Genomic DNA, 21,819 nt, shown 5'->3' with positions numbered 1-21,819 from the left:
TACAGTTACAGAGGATAATTTTATATGAAAAAAAAAAAAAATTTAATATAATATATTTAATATAATATAATATTTAATAGAGCTTTATGTTCAAATATGTAAATCAATTCTTAAAAAAAGCAAAATATTGAAAATAAAATACATAATAATACAAGTATCGATAAAAAAATTATAAAATGAATTAATAAATCTATAATCTTTTTATAATTACATAATGTAATGATGATATGTATAAATGCAGATATATATATGTATAGAAAATATACTTTCATAAAAAATATAATAAATATTAGATACATGTATATTTATATTTTATTATCAATTCAATGCCATTTTAGAAGTCTTGTCCACGTGTATCAGAAAAAAATATCGCTTGTCACGCTATCGTCACGAAAAAATTAAAATATACCTGTATAATACATTAATACAGAATTTTTAAATGTGATTTTCTAAATTCTATTAAGAGACTTAGAGAAAAATGTATTAAGAATAGCACATCGATAATAATAATGTATTAAGAACAATCCATTAATCACATTTTTGTAAAATGTTTCAGATATTATTGAAATTGAAAAATATTATCCTTCATGTAAAAATTTTATGTGTATGTGTTTAATTCATCATTTTTAATTATTTAAAAAATAAAGATTTTTAAATTAAATTTAAGTTATTATTATTAATTTATTTTTAAGTTAAGTTAAATCTTTGGTTAAATTTTTGCAAATAATTTTTTAATTGCTTTTTATATTTTATTCATAAAGTCATTTTTACAAATAATACAATCATTTAATATAATACATCATTTATACAATCATTTAACATAATACATCATTTATACAAATAATAAATATATTTGTAGTTTGCAAATTTGATTTTAAATTTGACTGGTTTAAGTTATGATAAATTGTTGTGATATCGTTTTATTATTTAACATGTATATTTTTAGTTCGAAATAATAAAAAAAAATTATTATTTATGGATTATTTATTAAAAAAGAAGCAATTTTTTTATAGGTTTTTTTTTATAGGTTTATCATAAAAAATTGATAATCATATTTATAAAAAATATTCATTTTATATATTAATTATTCACATATTAATTATAAAAATAAAATTGACTAAACAATTAAAATTATTACATTTCTTTTTAATATTATAATTATTTAATTGATTATAATAATAAATATAAAAAATATGATTTTTAATTAATTAATTAATAATTAATTAATAATTGAGGTCTCTTGAAAATTGACTATTTTAATTCAAATTATTATATTTCTTTTTAAATTTAATTGATATAATTATACTTATAATTAAACATAAAAAGTATAATTTTTAATTAATTAAGTAATTAATAATATTATGAATATTCTTTTGAAAATTGACTAATTAATTTCTAATTCACACGTTTTTTTTTTTGCTATACATTTATTAAATATTGTAACATTAAATAGGCAAATATTAGTAAGAAATTATGTATGTATATGTTTCAAATATATTCTAACAAATAAAATTGTGACTTATCACGACTCTCGATTTATAAATATTGTTTAACACTAAAATAAGCATTTCAGAAAAGCATTTCAAAAAATTTTTCGAAAAATATAAAATAGATATATTTTCATAATTATTCATGATATATCTATAGCTGAAAAGATGCTCTTTAATAGTATGTAACTTGTTTTAACTACATCGTACTAAAAAAAAAGATATAACGAAGAAAAGTTGAAATAATTTTAGAAAAACTTATTCAAATTCTCGTTCGATCTTGTTTAAAATTCATGTATTTTTCTCTGTTTCCAAAATATTCTCAATAAATTTTGGACTATCATTAGTAACTTATTTTTATATCAACATTTAATTCAAATATTTAGAAATATATATATATTAAATTTCATTTATTTCGAACAAATTTGAAAATTTAATTCTTTTTACGCATTTTGACTATTTCAAACTATTGTCGACTATTGACTAATGCATATATTTAACTTTTGGACTTTGAATATCAATTATATATACTGTCATTATATATTGATTATATATTGACTTTCATATTACTTTATGCAAAAGGTATTTAAATAATGAACGAAATCTATTTTAAAATATCCATTGTGAATATTTTGTATTTTACACGCAGAATGTATGCAAAAAAAGGGAGGAAAAAAAATAAATAAAATTTTTTAAATATTATTTAAAAAAAAATCGGATTATAATTATACATAACAAGAATTATAACAAAATTTGTTATTAAATGAAAATTTTCAAATATCAAATTTTACAATCATTTATAAATTATAATTTGTACAATTTTTTATGAACAATTTTTAAAATTTTGTAAATTACATATCTATATTTACATTAAATTTTGTAAATATTTATAACAAAATGATTGGATTATATCACATTTGAGATAATATATATATATATATAAAATCAATATATGATAATCATAATATATATTTATCTACGTGTTTCATAAATAAATAATCGAATTTTAATATTTTATTTTGTTGACAAAATGACAATATCTATAATATGCATAGAGTCGAAAATTTTTCTATTTCAAAATATATAATATTTCTTAGAAATATTTAATATTCTTAGAAATATTTTATTAAATATCACTTAAATATTATTTAAAGAATTTTTAAAAATAATTTTCTTCAATCAATGCATAACATTGCATTGATATTATACTCTGTTTCTGTTGCTTTATTCATATATAATAAATATATATCTATTTCATATTAAATCTAGATTTTTAAATATTAAAATTTCAAATAATAACAATTTTTTTCTTGTTTTTTCTTGTTTTTTGATAACTTTGAAATATGTTAAGAATATTTTGATTAGCTTTTTTCTATAAAATATTCAATAATTTGTTTTAGTTTGTATAATTTATTATAGTTTGCATAACATACAGAAACAGATTCTTTTAATGAATATTTAATGAAAATCTTAAATTTTTGAATAATTTGCAGATATTTTTTCTTTTTTCCATATTGGAAGAGAATAGATTATTAATCATTTTTTTCATTCTTATGCACTTTTATTCATTATTTTTATACATTTATTTTGTTCTTTATATTGCAATGCAATGATATTTATTTTATTTAATTTATTTAATAAAATATCTATTTTATTAATTTTTAAGTTAATTTTTTTCTCTTTTTTATAATGAAGATAAATAATTTACTGTTTCACAAATAATTTATTGTTTAATAAATAAATGAAAATAATATTTTTAGTAAATATTAGAATATTCTATAAATTTTTTTCGCACCATGCTAGAAATGACTTTAATTGGTTATTTTTATATGAATATGTAAGCTTATCTATTAGCCTTTTATAGTATCGGTTTCAGTTGTCTAAAGCTCTTTTAAAGTACGTTTCGTTGATGATAGTCTCTTTTAAAACTTCTTTCTACACCGTTCAATATAGATAACTAAAGAAAGCATTTACAGTATTATGCTTTATTGATTTAAAAAAGGTGGTAGTGCAAATGCTGTAGATGATACTATTTATGGTGCTACAACTATTACGACTATCCGCAATTGATTTAAAGTTGGCAATTTTGATTTAAAAGATGAAGGCCGCAGCGGCTGCCCAACAGCGACGGATACGGACTTATCAAGACTATACTCGTTAAAAATCCGCAATATAGTGTACGCGAGATAATGAATAACATTAACATTCAACAAGACAACAACATTCAACAACTCTACATAATCACCTGATCAAGATGGCATATATCAATCGATGTTCCACAGTTATTGACGGAGATCGGCCTTACGAACCTCATCTCAATCTGCGATTTCTTTTTTCAGCGACAGAGATTCTTTCTTAAAAAGGCTTGTCACTGGGGATGAGATTTGGATTTCGTATTAAAATGTGCATCGAAAATGCATTTGATCTAAGGACAATAAACCTTCGATTGTCGCGAAGCCTGGACTTTACCCGAAGAAAGTTCTTTTGTCCATGGGATTGGAAAAGTATAGTCTACTATGAGCTCCTTTCTCAAGATGAAACCATCCATTCTGTCAAATACTGCAATTAGCTTGATAAATTAGAAGCCGCCATAGCAAAAAAATAGCCAGAATTGAAAAAGATCTGACGAGATCTATCGTTTTTCATCACAGTAATGCAAAACCGCATGTTGTATTGATTGTAAGAGAAAAATTGTTAGTTTGATTGGGATGTTCTACCGCATATTCCTCCATATCCCCAGATCTCCCTCTATCGGACTATTATTCCTATCATTAAAAAATTCTCTTCATGATAAATGGTTCTGAAAACACAATTCGAGGAATATTTTGCAAGTAAGCTCCAACAATTTTGGAAAAAAGAAATAATAAGATTTCCTGAGAGATGGAAGAAGGTGATAAACCATGGAACGGTTCATATATAATGCAAGAAAACAACCTTAAAGAACAAATATTTTATATTTATTATATTATTTCGTATCAAAAAAAAGAAAGAAACTTATACATAATAACATAAATTATATTTTTATAATTAATATACACATAAATTAATATTTTTTGTATTTTAAAAAAAGATTATTGTAATTATTTATTTACAAATAATAACATAATGTTATAAGTTATACTTGTTATAAAATTATTAGTAAATTCTCAAAATGATAATTATTAATAGAATAAATAATGGATAATATAAGTAAATTTTTATTTTCTAATTTAAATTCCCATATCTAACAAAAAAGTTTATGTTCTAAATTGAGAAACATTAAAACACTTACGGAAATTCACATCATTTCAAAAATATTATTTTAAATATTATATATATTTTAAAATTTCGCTTTTTTTCATGACGAAATTTTTTTTAAAATATTCTTGTTTAGTGAGAGAAATCAAAATTACGAGAGAGAATTAATTAATAAGAGAGAAAATTATTTAATAAGAAGAGAATTATTTAATAAGAAAAACTATTAAAAAAGTAAATATTTTTAATATATTATTTTTCTTTTAATCATTATTAGATTAAATTCTCATTAAATTCTCATTAAAAATTATAATATTCAAAACAAAATGTTTATTTTTATATCCTAAATTTTTAAATTATATCAAAAAATATAATTTTTTAATTTTAGAGACTTTTACTGCCTTAATATGAATAATAGTTGATAAGAAGAAAAATATTTTATTTTTTTTTGTGAAATATATAAATTTTATTAAAATCAATTTGTTCCAAACATTTTTCATTAATTAACATTTATTTATATTTATATAATTGAAGAATTATATGACAATTTTATGAACATTTGCATCTTGCAAAACAATTATTAGAAATAAATATATTCAGTATATGTACATTTATATATATTTTCTTTTAAATATAATATCTGTGTTATCTTTCAAATATAAGTTAAAAATGTTTTAATAAAGTTTATATAATTATTTTAATAAAGTTTATATAATAAATTTTATAAAATTTATAAAAAAATGTTTTAATACAAATTGAGCATGAAATCTATTCAGTTTATAAAAAAATAATTTACATTATATTATTTGCTTTCTTTGAGAATTTTATTTTTATATACATCTTGTATATAAAAATCTTTGTTTAAATAAATATTATTATTATTATTTAAAAATGTTCTTAAAAATTTAAAAAATAAATTGTATAGATCATTAAGCAATCATTAGCAATAAAATAAATTAACATACTAATAACAAAAAAATGACCAATAATTTTCATGAAAGTTTTTTGTATTTAATAAAAATGATTATACATAATACAAAATCTTATTTAAATTAATTTGCTATGCTTTTTCATTTTTTGTTTATTTTTTTCATATTATATAAAATTAATATAATCAAAATGTTTCATTTTAAGCGGTAAGAAATATAGTAAAAATTACTTAGAAAAATTCTATTATATTTAAGATTAATAATCTAAGCATTGAATCACATGATGTATCCCTTCTCTATTAACTAAGAAACAAACATCAAGGTTATCATAGAGAGAAATCAGAAATCAGAAACAATTTAACTCTTACATTAAAATGAAAAAAATTGTTTTATTGATGAAATTATAGAATAAGATAAGATATATATATATATATTTTATGATATATACAGAGAGTTCATAAAAATGTGAGATACAGCTTTTAGAGACTGAATTCTATCAAAACAATAAAAAAAGATAAAGCTTAATTAACGAGTTATAATTTTAAGTTTGTATAGTGAGACGGCGAAAAAAACGAGAATGTTCAGTTAGGTGAGCGGCAATACTGTATTGTAATATTGCTTGCGTAGCAGAGATTCTCGATGAAAAAGTAAATACACTGGTGTTCTTTTATATACAAATGACTATTTCTGAATTTTAATGTAATATACAATGTACATATTTTGTAAATCTTTATTTAATAAAAACTTATCTCGAATAAATTTCAATATATTCCTAAATATTAATATTATATATTATTTTATTTAAATCCATAACTAAATCGTGTACGACATTCAATCTGTCTATTTATTGAAATTTATAAGCAAATCACAACACATTCCCATAAGATTTTAGATTAGAAAAGTTGAATGTATTTTTTTACACACAAATTTGCTTATCCTCATGTGTAAAAAAGTCACTAATGATATTTGAATCAATTTGAATTTCATAGATCAATATATTAATTGAAAATATAATATTGAAAAATCTTTGTTTTTATTTCGTTTAAATTCAATGTTTTTTATTTCGATATGAGATTATTAAAGAAAAAAAAAAAAAAAATAAAAGTCAAAATCTAATATCTATATTTTATTCATATCATGTTTTATATTCACCAAAAAAAAAAAATTATATAAGTATTACACTTTTCTATTTTACATTATAGATATTTTTATCAAATATTATTTTTATTATTTTAAATATTATTTCATCAAACTCAACAATGTGTTACTGAAATAATTAACAATTGAACGTTATTATGAGCATTAGAAAAAGAGATTAGAAAAAAAAATAAATAAAATAGTAATATTCAAAATCGTATATTTGTATGTATTAAATACAAGAAATCTTAGATCTTACAATTTTTTGTTGCTAAGATATTGCTTTGTTTTAGTCTTAGTTGGTTTGTTGATAGCATATATCAGAAATAAAAGTGTAAAAAAGAAATTAGTGAATTTGTAATATTCATTCGAGGCATACATAAAAAAATCAATTGCAATATATATGCATTTTTTATGGTGATTATATTTTTATACGTGATATTAATTCGTATTATTAATATGTGATGTCCAGAGCGATTATTATTTTTCACTGTATAAGAATAAGAAATATTGAGAGCAAGTGAAATAAAGATAAAAATTTGTCAGTAATTTGATTGATTCATTTTTAATAATTTGAAATTCAAATTGATTCATTAGAACTTCAGATTTTCTTATACATATGAAAATTGATAAATTTTTTTTTTAAATGATAATTTAAATTTAATTTAATTTTAAATGATAAGAATGTTGAAGAATTACATTATATGATGTTCACATATATTGTATATTATATTACAGTGAAATTCAGAAATAATCATTTATAAAAGAATATCAATATTTACTTTCATTAAAAAGGTCCGCTACGTAAACGACGTCATTACAATACGATACTGTCGCGTATTCAGCTGAGCGTTCTCATTTCCAGCATCTCATTCTATTTAATAAATTTAAAATGCTTATAACTCGTTAATTAAATCTTATCAGATATAAGTGTATATAAACTTTTTTCATTGTTTTGATGTCTGAAATCTATCTTCCAAAGGTGTTTTATGAATATCTTGTATATATATATATATATATATTTAAAAATATAAACTTATTATGTATATTGTTTCTATTATTATAATGCTGAAAAAATATTAAATTTATATATAAATCACATTTATACTACAATCAGAATAATAAAAACACAAGTACTTCACTCCAATACCCATCGACACACAATGTTATATGATTTATAAATGTAATATTTTCGATTAATGTATATGCCTATTTTTATAAATATATTGAATTTATTGAAATCGATGAGGACTTATTTCTTTTGATTGCCAACTTACTAACAATTTTTTTTCTATATCTTTTTCTTAATTAACTTCCTAATTAATTTAAAGCTTTCAATTAACAGTAAATTATTTAGTACAGTTAAAATTTTGAAAGATAAAAAATTTTATGTGAATTACCAAGTTAATTCTTAAATTTTATATTATTCACGAATCAACTATATGTGGAAATAAATACTAATAATTTTCATTAAAAAATTTTCTATATAAATAATTACAAATAAATATAATTGGTGATCTTTCAAAATTTTTTATCGAGTTTACCTAAAAGTATCATGATTCAAATTAGAAATCAATGATATAAAATAATTATTATTTATATAATGTTTATACAAAATCAATAATTATATTGATTATAAAAATTAAATTGATAATAATTATATTGATAATAATCTGAAATTATATTAATAATAATCAGAAATTAAAAATTTTATGAATCTCAATTTGAATTTATAATTTTTTAAATTATCTGAAGTGATAAAAATAAGTTTAATTTAAATGATTCGATTTATATTGGTATAACGCACAAAAGAGAAATTTTTTCGACAAAAATATTTTGGTTATGTTTAGCACATCTAAAAGGCTGTCAATTCTTTTTTATTATATCAAACATAAAAGAATATTAAGAAATTTAAGATAAATTTAGATTTTTCACTTTCGATATGTATTCCGAATCTACATTTTATTCAAACTGAACAATTTTATTTTTAATAAATAGGATGAGACATTCAATAGTGAACAGCCATGTCAAATCTAAATTTATTTAATAACAAATGAACAGCCATTCAGATATCATGCAGTTTTATTTATAGTTATATAATATACTAATAAAATTTGAAAAAGTCTTTTCCGTGGAAAAAAGAAACATGTGGAATTTTCTTAATACGAACAATGAATTAATATTTGCTAAAAGCATTGCATTTATTACATATTTGATATGAATGTTTTATCTTCTCCAATTTATTTTATTAAATTAAATATTTAGATTTCTAATATATTTACATTAGTTAATGAAAAATAATTATCAGCTTAATTTCAATATCAAGTTTTTATCATTTATTGATTATATTTTATTTCATAATCATAATTGAAGAATATTAATCAATAAATATTGAAAAATCTATATAATGATAATATTAACAAATTTCAGTAAAAAATATAATAATCATCAAAATCAAGTGATAATTATATAGAATATCTTCGAAATGATACAAACACTTATATGATGATTATATGCAAAAATAAATTGAAAAAAAAAAAAAATAATATATTTTGTTTAAAATTTAATTTTAATAAATCAAATTTGAAAATTTTTCAAATATAAATAAAATTAGTTAATTGAATACAAATAAACTATATAATATCAATAAATACATATGAAAATAAATAATTACATTTGTACTATAATATAATTATATTATGATTTGTTATAATTAAAATTTTAATTCAATTTTATTTTATTTATTTAAAATATTTATTTAAAATAATTCTATTTTATTATTATACTTCTTCATTATATCTTTTATTATTTTTCATTTGTATAAAAGAATTCCATTAAGAATATAATTTTTCTTTTTTTCAATTTCATTCAAAAGGTAAAATAAATTTGTAATTGAACAATTATAAGTTACTAGCGCAATGACTAACATTAATTTCTATCTGAATTCTAATTTTATTATTCAAATCATTTGCATCATAATTACATGTATTATAATTATAATTATCATTGTATCATCATATTTTATATTATATAGCTAAACTAAACAATCATTAAAGAATTATTAATATTATCCAATCCAAAATATGTATAATGTATATAATATATTATTATGCATATAATTATATATTATACATAATATTCTAAAGTTATTATAATTGATTATTTTTTTATACGCCCCATAATAGTTGACTAAAAAAATATTCATATCGATAAATTTAAGTTTATCTAATTCTTTGTTATGCGAGATTAAAATGATTTAAAAAACATGATTGTGAAAATAATTTAATCACTTAATCACCAGGTCACGAAAATTGAAGAGTGAGTAAATACTAGATCAATGTTTATAACTTATAGGTTACAATCTAATATTAAATCGCATTACATTTTTAATGAATCACGAAATGATAAATATTTAGAATCGAGGAATTAATTTTTGCAAATAATTTTTCACATCGATTCTGAATGTAAAGATGTTATATATTTTTGATTTGAATAAATTTGGCAAAATAAATTTAATACAAAAATGCAATAATAATCAAAATAATTCAAATATACAGCTGAACAATATAATATCATAATAATCAGACAGATTCTAATAGGGAAATATAATAAAATAAGATTAAATACTGATTAAAATTATGTTTTAATAAAATATAAAAAATTTAAATATTTTTAATTTATTTTCAAATTATTTTTAATTAAATTTCAAATGGTTAAATATAATTTCGACAAAAATAGATATATAGATTATAATATAGTATATGTATATTTATAATATCGATAAATTATAGTAAGAATTGATGTACATTTTAATGTAAATAATATATTATAATCTATCGCTTATTTCTATTTATTGATATCGATAAAGTTCTAAGAATTTTTATATTTATTTTGATTACTTTATTGATATTATATTTGTTCTATGCACAATGAAATTAAAGTTTGAAGTTTTTATAGAGCAAAGAGATTTTCAATTTTAAATTAAATTTAATGAATTTAATATATNTATTATATAAAATTATATAAAATATATATTATATAATATTATATAATATATATAGATTTTAATAGCACAAAATTAAATATCAGGTGAATATAATACATAAAATTATAATTATATTGATATTTATTGAAGATATTGAAGATATTTTTAAAAATATATATGATAATATAGTCTTATGTTGAAATCAAATTTTCAATTCTCTATTTTTTAAGAAAAAAATTTATATAGAAATAGAAAAAATAGTAAATAAAATTCATTTTAACATTTAAAAAAAATATAAAAATATATTATAAAATAAAACAGAACGAAAAGAGCAAAAGAAAGACATAAAATATATTTTTATTTAAAAATGAAATATCTTATAAACATCATATATGTAGAATGCAATAATATTTATATTTTATTTTAACATATGTAAATAAATTTGAATACATAACTACGGATATATTCACATCTTACGTTACAAGAAAATTCATCTTATCTAAAAATTCTGATTTTATTGAAATTTTGTGTATACAAATCATATGAATTGTATAAACAATTTTATCTACAAAAAATTTCTTTGAAAATGTGACATAATAACATTATAATTATATTAAATGTTTTTTTTATATTAAATGTTAATTTAATGGAATATTTAAAAAAAACTGAATGAATTAAATAGATGTATATTTATTTTAAATGATATTGAATATGAATTTAAAATAAACATGTTAATAGAACACAAATAATATTATATTTTAATAAATCTTATATTTTTAATTAAAAAATAAATACCTTCTCATATCGTTAAAATATTATAATATGGAACTATAAATAGTTAAATAGTTAATTGTTTTAGGTCTTCTAGAGAGAAAACTAAATTACATATGAAAGAAAGAATATAAATATACCTATTGTATTTTTTGATGTGGAAATTTCAAAATAATAATAAATAAAAAATTTTCATACGGAATGGAAGGTATATAAAAATAAATATATATTAAATATATTATGGACTTTTTATTAAAAAACTTTTGATTTTTTAACTTTTTCTAAATAAAGACAAAATTGGATACAAATTAGTATAAATTCGAGTAATAATATAAAATACTATCATTTTAGAGAAATAAATTATGATATAAATTTTTATTAATATATGTATATAATAGATAATATCAAATTTAAAACAATAAAAATTAATAATACATGAATTAATTTATTTTTTGCATATAATCGCATATGTAAATTGTATTTTCTGGATTCGCATGATATCATGATAAATCTACAACTAGATAATATAAACATATTAGATAATATTTTATAATTTATCTTTAAATTATTCGATAAAATTTTAATTATATTAATATACCTGTTAATTATATGTATTTTATAATATATAATATATAATATATTTATAGTATAGTATGTAAGTATATATTTATAATATATACTTTAAATATATACTATAAATTGGATACAAATCTATTTAGCATTTTATTTTTTCATAATATATTAAATTTTATGAACATGTCGAATCTTTACTAATATATTAAAAATGATTATTATGATATAACTTACTTTTTTGTTTTTTTTTTAAATCGTAAAATAAATTAAAATAAATTTCACTTCAATAATTGTGCATAGAAACTTTCTATTACAGTCAAAACACAAAATGCCCATTAAACAAAAAAAAGATAACTATCAACAATAATTGCTATGAAAGAATTTAGTTGTCATAACATTTGAGATACAATCATTGTCAGAACTATCAATACTGTATACAGGTCAAAACCTTTCACATTTTTAGTCTATCTTATATTTGTGCTCTTTTCTTTTTCTTTGTAACATATATATTGATATTAAATGTTAATACAATTTTATATATTTAATAATTATTTAATATGTCACATTGAATAAAAATTAAACTTATTATTATTACATTATTATTATTATTATTATTATTATTATTATTATTATTTCAGTTTAGATTATGATAATTAAAAAATTATGATCATTAAAAAATTAATGAAAATTATTAAATTTTATTTCCATAACAACATGTAACTTTTATCTAATTAACTATTTAATAATTTCAAAGTAAAAATTGATTATTGAAAAATGGTTACTTTGATTTGGTAATTTTGTTGATTACTATAATCCGTGTGACTATAATTATAATTATAACAAAACGTTAATAAACATAATAAATATATAATAATTGAAATAAATCCTAAATTTAGAATGTTACGAAATATTAAGCTTAAAATAATTAAATCATTTATGAAGAGAGAGAATTCATAATTAATTTGAAATATTATGAAGCAATAGAATAGACAGATAAAATAGAATAAATAGTAAATTAAAATGCTAAATAAAGAATATTAATTCATTACATTATTCAGTAGAATTAAAATTATAAGATTGTATAAGGTATATAACATATATATAAGAATACATAAGAAAAAGAAAGATATTAATTTTAATTTTACATAAAGTTTTTAAAGGAAAAAAAAACCAAAATAATGTTTATATTTAGTCTATAATCGTTTTTAATCAATACTCTAGCAAAAAAATATATTTTAATATTTACTTTAAAATAAAATATAAATTAATTTTTTTCATTATAAATTAGTGAAGTTAAATATGCAATGTAAATCTGATATGCGATGATATTAACAATATTATTAATCGATTCTTAAAATAGTATCGACTAATAATTAAAAAATCTCGAAAAATGATGAAATTACAAAAAATTAATAAGAATATATAATGTTAAAAAATTCTAATTATATACAATTATAGATATAAAAATAAATATATAATAAGTGGATTATTAAATTTTATATTAAAATTTAATATTTGAACAATTTGAAATTAAAATAAAAAATTTAAATCATTAATAGAAGATAAATAGCAACGGATTATATTAGAAAATTTTTAAATAGATAGAAACAAATAATATTAAATAGGCAATAATAGTCATAAACTAATTATCAAATAATGAATTGCAGATAGAAATTTTTAATTGATTGATTATTATGAGTAAAATTACAAAACATTTTCAAAGATTGTAAGATCTTGGAAAAAAATTATTTGCAGATTTATATTTATGTAGTACTTTAACGTCTATAAAAAATATTTTGAATATTACATAAAAATCAGAATTGAATAAAATACATGTTGAATAATATTATCATAAAATATTTTTATATATATTTTATCGTAAATATAAAATATCCAATTATAGGATTTTTTTATTATTATTTATCAATATGATCTAGAAATATTTCTAAAAATATTTTATATTGTGTAAATTGAGTAAATTTAATTAGAAACTCGAACAACTTGAAGATAAATCATTTTTTTTATGTTATATATCTTATGTTATATATTGCTTGATAAAGCAATATTTTAATTACATATCATCTTTCTTTGTGAAAGAATATTTTTTATGACAATTAAAATATGTATTACATTTATCATAATTTACGATAAAAGAATAATTATTTTCTAAATTGCCTATTTTGAATTTATTGTAATCCTATTATATTCTGTCAAAGGATTACAACAACAATATTACAATAATATTAAGAGGGATATAATAATGCAATTGTTAATTTTAAATTAACGTTGATCCTTAACCGATGATGGATATTATTAAAAAACCAAATATCAATAATATTGCTGTGATCAACATAGAATAAGATGTCAATAAGAGAGATTTATCATTATTGTAATAATATATCCAAACCAAGAAAAAAAATACTTTATCTAAGAGAAAAATGTTTTCAAAAGAACCGAATAATATTTTTAATGAATAAAAAATTGTATTAAGAAAATACTGTGCAAAAATTGATCTGTGATCGATTTTATATACAATACAATTTGCAATATAATTTTATTACAAAATGTAATAAGAAAAGATACAACATTCAATTATATTAAAAATACAAAAAATAATACTCTCCTACAAAATGCAGGACAATAGAAGCAGTAAATACGTTTCAAGTGGCAAGTTCCATGTAATATATTCGTGTTCTGATTATAGAAAAAATATAATATATAAAATTTTCTATTTGATATTATATTTTGTATTTAATTATAAATGATAAATATTTTTCACATTTATATGTTCTTAACTATAAATGTTGCTGTTCATTTTCGCATTTCATTTTATTTTTCTTATTAAAATATGTTAAACAATATTTGCTACGATGAAACATTCATATTTCTTAGCACAGTGTACGAGAATGTACAGTACGATTGTAAGACCAATAACTCGTCTTGTCCTCATCTTCATGTAATCTCTTTAAGCCATTCATAAAAGAAGCTACAATGATGGATAAGATATATATAACAATTTAAATCTCTAATAATTGATTCGATTTTAAAAAAGAAATGTTTAATAAAAAAAAATAAAAATATGTTGTATAGAGTTCCATTATTTAAACAATATCCTCATGTCAAAAATATCCTAGACTTAATTTTTTTTTTTTAATAATAAAAAATATAAGTAAACAAATACTAATCAATAAAATCTATAACTATTAATTAAATTGTAAAATAAAAGAATTTTAATTAATATTAAATAAAGTAATTAAAATAATTAAATAATAAATTATTTTTAATAAAAAAAATGTCACATTAATTTTTTAAAATATTAACTTTTTTATTTTGTTTATATTATTTTTCTATCAAATATATTAATAAAATAAAATTTAAAAAAATTTTTTTTAAAGATATTATATATACAATAATGGATATTATATTATATTGGATATTATATTATTATTATAATATCTTATTTTATTTATATGTGTATTATTATTTTATAATATTTTTTTAATGTTAATACAAAATAATCTTTTTAATAGATTCTAATTACTGATTAAATATTAACTAAACTCTAATCTACTCTAATCTATTGCGTAGATTTGCAAAATATAAAAGGAAAACTTATAATTCTTAATAATTGCATATATCAACAATATTGTATACTAAGAATTATTGATTTTTTCAGCATAAATTAAAACAAAGAATATAATAGTAGAATAGTAAAATTTTATCTCTATTTTTTAAATTTTAGATTTAATAGATTTAACGTTTATTATCAAAATTTTAATCTTTATAATTAATTATTTATTATATCATATCATAAAATATTATTAGCTAGCTCCTAGTAGATTAATAATCATAAATATATCTATATATACATAATAATACAAATTATTAATAATATATTAATAATACTATTAATAATACTAACTATTAATAATAATATTAAACTATTATATTTGACCTGCATCTATTATAACTTTTTCATAACATTATTTATTTGTATGCATATTATTCATAAAATATATTTTAAATATAAATAATCAAGTATAAATTTTAAATAAAACTTAAAATCTGAATAGAAAATATGCAAAATATGTGAATAATATTTATTTTTCCAATGAAAAATTAAAATTCTATAGAGAATATACAAAGCAATTATAAATATAAAGAATGAATAAGTATAATAAAAACATCTTTTTAAATAAATAATTATATTTTTCGATATTTTTATTTCGGTATTTTTATATTTTTTCTTACTCTTTTATATTTTTTTATACTTTTTTATACATGCATATGTATAATGACATAGCAAAGAGATCTTACTTTTATAAACATGCCAATCATTCTAACTACTGGAAGAAATCAATGCGCGCGCAGATCAGCTCATTGTTTGATAATAAATTAATAGAGAGTAAATACATTTAAAAGTAAAATATACTTATGAAAGTAAATGAAAGTAAATTTGTTTTTTATAACAGTTTCTTACTCCGTTAAAAATGAATATCCAAGAAAAATTATATTAACAATTTTTAAATATATTTATTTTCCTGAGTCAAAATCATTAAAAATAAAAAAAAAAGTAGACGTTCGTTTTTTTAATATTCGAAATTAATTAGAATGAAAGATTGACTATAACTATTATATCAAAAAAATTTTTTATATGAAAAATAAGCATTAGACTATAAATCTATTTATCGATACAAACGCTATCAATTTACTTTATGATTTTTTGTGAACTTTTTGTAGTTACACAATCATCGATTGATGTCTATTTTATTTTTATTTTTATTTACATTATAAAAGATGATTATGTTTTTATTTTAAATTGTAATTATAATATAAAATATAAAATTAAAGAAGATAAAATGTGATGAAATATAGTGATTATAGTAATTCATAATTAATAAAAAAAAATGGAAAAAATAAAAATTAAGAAATTATTTCATTTTACATAATATTTTTTTTAATTATTGATGATAATCTGACTATATCCATTATTATATCTATATCCGTTTCTCTATATCCAAAATTATAGAGAAACATATAAGATTTGATTAACAAAATAATGTAATGATATCGAAAAAATGAATGTAATTTTTGCCTTTTTAACGTTTGTATTTACCCTAGTCTAACATCAGATCTAACATCGAAAGCATTCATACGATGTCAAGACAAAAATTCCTATTATATATTAATAGAAATACAAATAAATAAAAAATAAAGATAAATAAAGATAAATAAAGAAAAATAAAGATAAATAAAGATAAATAAAGATAAATAAAGATAATAAAATATAATATATAGATAAAACATATAAGATAAATATTTTATTTATGATTTTTTTATATACTATAGAAAAATAAAAAATTATACATTATTTAAGAATTTATGAAGAAAATTATAAAATTTTATTTTTTAATGTTCTATTAATTTAAATCATAAAAAAACAAAAATCTTAAATTATAATAAAAATATTTGAACTAGTTGTTCTGATTATGTTAAACAAATATAAATTAATTTTTTAAATTCTTAAATTCAAACTTTTGGAAATTATTAACAAATAAATTTTAAAATAAAATACATATAAAACTAATCTTATTATTTTAGATATATATTAGTATAATTAATCTTTAATAGAAACGAAAAATGCAAATCTATAGAAAATCTTTCTAGATCTACTAAAATTTAACAAATTCAAATAAACTCAAATGAGATAATTTTATTTTCCATATGTCATTTATCTCTTAAAATATGGATTCGTATAAACGCTGTTTTGGTATTATCAACTTGGCAAAATTACTAAAAAAGAAACTTAAAAAACTTAAAAAAGAACTATTTTTTGAAGTAATTATAATATCCGTTAATATTTTTTTTAATCCAATTTTAAAAAACGCATTTGAACATATTTTCAAAAAAATATAGTATTTCAATATCATTAATTCTTAGAATTTATTCGAACGAAAAAAATTCTCAAAGCTGATTGAACACAATAAGATAACATATAAATTGATTATTATTATAAGAGCAATATATTTTGATATATGAAAATTCTATATTTAAATTTTAAAAATTTTTATTTTATTAATTAATTTTTAAATAAAGTTCATCATACTAAATATTCATCATAAAAAATTTATTCAAAAATAAAAAGACGATAATTTATAAAATTACTAAAATTATTAAATATTTAACAAAAGAATTAATGATCTCAAATAAAAAAAAATTATTTATTAGTAGTTTTTGTAACGATGTATCATGTAACTATATAATAAGCTTCGAATTCAAATCCCAACGCGCACCATATTCGCGCATGGCATGATGTTTGCATGTGTACACGCGTGTATGTCAGAATATACTATCTTACGTGACAGCTTTCTCTATCATTTCTTTTAATGCATTTGTATTTCAAAAAAAAAAAAAAAATTATATATAAAATTAAAAAATATAAAGGAATATGAATTAAAAATAAAAGAAAATGCTAAAAAACATTATGAATATTAATAATGTAATAACATTTCATCTTTTCATATCTTTTCAGAATTTTATATATTTATTTTATTACTACACATTTTTTTTTCTCGTTTTAATATGGTATATAACTAAAAATTTTCATATGACAAACATGATATAGAATTATTAATTAATTTATATTAATTCAATATGAATTATTAAATAATTCAATTATTTAAATTTGTGATTCATATATTTAATTTATTTTATTATTTTATATTATTTTTTAGAATATTTATTTTTCTTATATTAATATTCAATTTTTTTACATTCATTATTTTAATTCTATTATACAATTTTCTGTATATAAAATTAAAAGTAACATTTATAAAAAACATACATCATTTTCAATGCTTGTACATGTAACAAATAATAAACATGTATATAGTTACTATTTGATTATATGCTTTCTTAAATACACAATATTGAATTTGGCATCGTATATTTTGCAGTATTGACGAAAAATGATCGTGAAACTTGATTGATCACTGACAATATCACTGACAAAAGATTTCGCAATAGAATTACTTATAAAAATCATAAAGAAATTTTTTTATAATTATATATAAAAAATTAATAAAATCCTTGAAAAGAAATAATTTTATCATATATAAAACAAAATACAAATTTAAAAAAAAAATTTATCGAATTTCTAAATCTAGACAGAAACAGTTTAGATTCGTTTTATTAGCAATAAAACTAAAATACGTAATAAGTGCAATTTATATTTATTATATTTCATTATAATAAAATGAGTTTATGATAAAAACTTAATTGTTTTTCCAATTATTTTTAGTAAAACTCCTTTAAATAAAATAATTAAACTTTATCACGTAAATTAATTCAATATATAAATGTGTTTAATAAAATATAAATCATGATTTCAAAATTTTTTTCATGATTAATAAAAAATTCATATGATAACATTTAACATACATATCAAAACATATGAAAAGACTACACAATGTAACCAATTTAAAAAATACTTTTTATAATTTTTTTCTATAATTCTATTTTTACTAACATAAAGAAATAATTTGATAAATTTTCAGTAGAAAGAATTGCAATATGAATATATTTCGCGCTATTGTAAATTCAGCTGTTAATTCAAATATTTGCTGGATATGCGGAAAAATTTTCTAAAATCTAATTTAAAACTTAATTGATTTTTTATACTATTTGTTTGATTTTTGTAACATGATCTCAAAATATGAAAAATGCATTAAATTTTATTGAATAACATATTATAATAATAAATTAAATTTTGTTGATTCTGCAATGAAATTATGCAATAAAATATTTATATTTTATAGTAATATATTTGTAAAAAAAATAATTTAAAATTAACAAATGAATATGTTCAAAATAATTCTTAAGAATTTTTTAAACGGTAAGATTTAATTAGTGAATATCAAATTTTAATGTTAATAATTCCATGTTAATAATGTTAATATTTCATTCAAATAATAAATATAAATGAGACAATTGTCAATTATAAAAATTGAAAAGATAGGATAATAGCAATAGATGTATGTAAAAAAATATTCAAAAATATTTTATAAAAAATTGAATATAACGAATATTTTTGAAAAATAAATTAGCAATGTAAAAAATATCGAATCATTAACTGCAACTAGGAATTCGATTATAAATTTGAAATATAATGAAATTTAAATCACATAAAAACATAACAAAAAATATAATTACAAGAAGTATTATATATAAATGCAAGATATAAAGTAAAAAATGCATTAAAAAATTAGATAAAATATTCAATATAAAGTAAATCATTACTACTAAAAATTTAACAACACATGCAGAGCTTGTGTTATTATTTTAAACAGAAGTTAAAGATGATAAAAAAATATTTCAAAGAAAAAAAATTATCAAATAAATATTTAGTATATGATATTTAATAAGTTTAAACTTTTAAAACTAATTTTGATTTATTAAAATTAATATAGAAAAAAAAAAAACTATCCAAAAAGTATAACATAAATCTTGCAGAAAAATATATAAAATTTTCAAACAAATTAAAAATTGTAAGAAAAGTGAAAATTAAGAATACATACCATAAAGTGGGCCGAGGAAGTAATGGATTCAGAACAAGTTGATGGAGGAAAAGACACAAGGTAGATCACAAAGGAATGTTGTTTTACTTCGTTTGTGCACACGGAAAGACAGAGAATCGCACTAATAAGCGAACAGTCGCGGTTGCCTGCTTTAAGTAGGCATATTCGTTGAAGAGGATGAAACAAGGCTGACTTTCAGTGTTAGCAGTTTTCACACACGCTACCGGCCCAGCAAGATTAAAATGGTAGAATACCGCAAGGCGCCATCTTTAGTAGATGGCACGCAAGCGCTGTTTTTACTGCCATCTTATAGTCAATTATTGAAATAAAATTTAAAAAAAATAACATACAGGATATAATTCTAGGGATACATAAAATAATTTTTACATATAAACATAATTTTATTTTGTAAAAATAGAAAAATAAAAAATATAATGAAAATATAAGTTCTTTTATGATAAATATAAAATAATAAAAATATAGATTTTTAATATTATTTAAATTCTTATTTAAAATTTCGACAATATACAATATTTCGAAATGCACTATTACAGTCGAATCTTTTAATTTAAATAAATTGATAGTTATTGATTAATTTGCTAATAAAAGAAATTTCAATCATAAATACGATTTATATTTAAACGAAAAACTGAAATTAATATATGTATATCTTATAGATAAAATAAAAAAACAATTTATATTTCATTTAAAATTTGAAATATTAATTTTAAGTATATTAATCATTATTAATTTTAAGTATATTAATATTCATAAAATTATGAATTTTGTTATTATGAAGAGAAAAGAAATCTGTGTTAAAGAAATATCAGACAAATGAGATAACATCAAAAATAATTATAGGTTAGATTTGTTTATAAAATATATAAAATAATATATTATTCGGGCATGTCTATTCTATCCTTTGAATTTTGTTTGGACACAAATGAAATTATTTAATTCGAATTTTTCTATTATTGTCTATTATTAATATACATTTGATATTAATTTTGCATTTGATTATATTATGTAAAGATGCATCAATAAAAATAAACAAAGCCACGTGATTAAAATCTTAGAGAATTAAAATTGATCTATAATTCTGAACATAATTTAATATTTTATTACCA

At 18.0% G+C, this 21,819-nt stretch overlaps 1 protein-coding gene across 1 annotated transcript in view; it reads right to left on the bottom strand.

Annotated features, from left to right (window-relative positions):
• LOC102677221 (elongation of very long chain fatty acids protein 6-like) overlaps positions 1–20,958 on the bottom strand; it is a 75,843-nt gene extending 54,885 nt beyond the window's left edge. The window contains exon 1 of the mRNA XM_006620981.2: positions 20,693–20,958. The gene's annotated coding sequence lies outside the window, so the exon portion shown is untranslated. The remainder of the gene's footprint in view (positions 1–20,692) is intronic.
• Between the last annotated feature and the right edge of the window lie 861 nt (positions 20,959–21,819).

This window comes from Apis dorsata, unplaced genomic scaffold (genome assembly GCF_000469605.1).
Source record: "Apis dorsata unplaced genomic scaffold, Apis dorsata 1.3 scaffold_575, whole genome shotgun sequence".
NCBI lineage: Eukaryota > Metazoa > Arthropoda > Insecta > Hymenoptera > Apidae > Apis > Apis dorsata.
Note: the sequence above shows the minus strand (reverse complement) of the source record. Positions and strands in the feature narration are given on the sequence as shown.